The sequence below is a fragment of the Saccostrea cucullata genome, unplaced genomic scaffold (assembly GCF_032062105.1).
Source record: "Saccostrea cucullata isolate Sc308-1 unplaced genomic scaffold, CSIRO_AGI_Scuc_v1 ctg3059, whole genome shotgun sequence".
Classification (NCBI taxonomy): domain Eukaryota; kingdom Metazoa; phylum Mollusca; class Bivalvia; order Ostreida; family Ostreidae; genus Saccostrea; species Saccostrea cuccullata.
In genome coordinates, this window is record NW_026933682.1 from 15,621 (window position 1) to 18,744 (window position 3,124).

The following is a 3,124-nucleotide window of genomic DNA, read 5'->3' on the forward strand; positions in this document are numbered from 1 at the left end:
CTCTCTTTATGCTATTTTAGTGAAATGCTGCGTTACGTGCATTTATAATAATAGAAGGCAATTAGTAAGGTTTAAGGATGTTCCACAGTATGTAGATAATAGCAGTTCTTATCATGCTCTTCTCTATACATATTAGTTCATTTCAATCATGTTGGCACACATTAGTTTAGTACCACGTTGCTTACAAGTGCTGCCGCTAAGGCGCAAATACTTAATTAAAAAACAGTATATTATTTATCATGTACATGCAATATAGTGATTGAATATTCAATACATACCGGTACATGATTTAAAACTCAGATGGGATTTTGAAATAAAGTTTTTAATCCTCAAACTGGAAGTGAGTTATTCAGTAAAAGAAATTACATAAAACTGATTTAAAATGTAATGCTACTAATATGATACGTCTATATATCCATATAAACTATTATTTTTTTTCTTCTAGACAATTATTTCAGGCAATGTAACTAAAACAAGCCTTCTATCAACATCTTGCACCATGCTGAGATTTATGAGAGAAGTTGATTTTCGCATCTAAGTATCATTTAGTAGCAGACTGGAATGCATTCAAGGACGGTCTTTTTTAATGTCTATACTTGTGTTGTACATAATTCGATAGGAAGGGCAGTTTGTGGTTGTACAGACATGTTAAAGCATGTGGTGGATGTGTTTTCAACGAATCCACTCGAATCATAAAACTTATTTCTCGGACTACATGTATTGTGCTCTAAAATTGTGCGCGTAGTGTGGAGGATATGGCGAAAAATGCTAAAACCTTAATTAACGTTCTTAGCTATGGACAGAATTAGGGCTGATGAAATGTTAAGCAAACGGTGTAATACTTGAAGTAGGGAACTAGGAATAAATAGTTTATGTAAAGATGTTGCTCAGCTGTCTGCCGATTCTTAATGAAGACTAAATAAAAACAGAATAAAATAATGTTGTATACCTTCATGAAGATTTACTAACACTTGAGATTAATATTGTATTTTCTTTCTTGGACTCTTGAATTATTGATCATTGCAATGAGCAGAAATATTTCGAGCAATTATTTTCAGTATTCCTTTTTAACTAGCACAACAATGCCGTAGTTATGTTTTTCCTCTCAAAATGTCTGGCATGGTAGTGAAGATCATACATACACAAGTAAAAGATGGTGAAAAGCACCAAGCATCCGCAAAAAATACTGAAGCATTTTAAATTATTTCAACAATAGTTAAAAATACCTTTGGAAGTTTAATGCATAATTTGATGTCCAAAGAAGAAAAGTGTAAAATTTTTATTGCAAAAACTGATTAACTAATGAGTGACACATATTGTATATCAACACAAATGTTACTGCAAATACATGTACGCTACAAATCATATATTTGAAAATCAGAGATAACAAGATAGCATCAAAAGATAAATGTAATATCTTCATACTAAAATGTGTAATTACATATTATCTCTGACATAAAGGGCGTTAATTCTACGGATGTTCATTTCATTTACGTAGAGTTTTGTCATATGACGTTGTTTCAAACATGATGCCAATCTTCAATTTGAAAAACTCTAAACGCAGAATGAATTTGTTATCAAATATGATCACTAGAAGATTTTATCTTTCAGTGTTGCACGTAAATGAGAGGAATTTTAGTGACATTTTCAAGTGTTAACATTTTTTTCAAATACAATGTATACATTTTCCAGCAAAAATCTAACTACATGAACATTGAGAGATTAAATTTCATCGGAAAACTCGATAACCATCTCCCTTCCAATAAATTGCAATTTATATGCAAATACGACCTATTATAGATCCTACAAGGCGATGGGGAAATAAAATAATTTGACACGCAAATATATTTTCTTGCAATTTCGTGTACAGTACTGTAAGTGAAATTGATTGATTGTTTAAAGAAGATAATGCATAATGCTTGAAAAAAAGGCATGAGACAATGTTGAATTTCATATTCCAACTGGGTTCACATATTCAGGAATCGAATACTTTTTGACAACTGTGCTCAACCTAGCGCTATCGCACTGTCAAAATATCGCTTAAAATTCATTAAACAGGACATTTTAAATTAAAATAATTCTGACGAATTTCAAATCAATATGCTTAGCGTTTCCCAGTACTTTCAGTACTTTGATTTCTAAACGTTTTATTTGTGGGTCTTGCATTAATCACCCAGTTTTGTTTACTTCTCCACGTGTCCAGAGCTAAAAATAGCGCCACGCGATGTTTCATAACAACGGGAAGTAAGTCTAAAATTAAGACGGTGATTGAGACGCAGGCCCTATACACATTTTATCAAAGAGATAATAAAGTTAAACCTTATAAAACAGAGCATTGGGAATTGATTAAATACAGAGGAATATGAAATTTTTACAGAGTATTTTTTTTGGCCACAGAAACTTGAATCGCAAGCATGACGATTTTTGTGCTTGTATTACCGTATCGGTATTAATTAAATTGTAATTTTTTATAAACCCGTTATATATAATCATGTAGTGAACATGTTGAAGTTACCCAAAATTATTTACATGTGTGCACGATAATTAACTCACAAAATATTGATCGCTGAATTCATTCTCCATTGATTGTCATGCTTCGTAGCATATAGTCGCCGATTAACGACGTGTTTCTTTCCTTCGAGGCACGTGCAGGTGCAAGGCAGTCGTAGTATAAACACAATTAACTACTCATGTCATTAAAAAAGTAGATGTCAGGACTGAAATGCAATGAAATTTAATCATGGCGGATGCTGATTTTAACCATGGTGCAGCTCGTTTAACCATGGCGCACATAAATTTAACCATGGCGCGCCGCCATGGTAAAACCCCTTGTGGAGAACCCTGCATGTACAATCAAACAATCAATGCAATAAGAGAGACAAACTTTGTCTAAACAATTGACAAAAGCAAATGTGACATGATGCAATAGAAAAATATCCAAAGCTTTGAATAAAGCCTTTATCGCAACTATCATCATGATACAAAATTCAAAAGTTTACGAATTTTCTGTTTGCATATCAGAAAATTTGAAAAAAAAAATTAATTATTGAAAACAAAAATGTATTACTGGTTAACAGTGATATTATTGATTATAAGATCTGTTGTTTTATCAATATTGTACTGA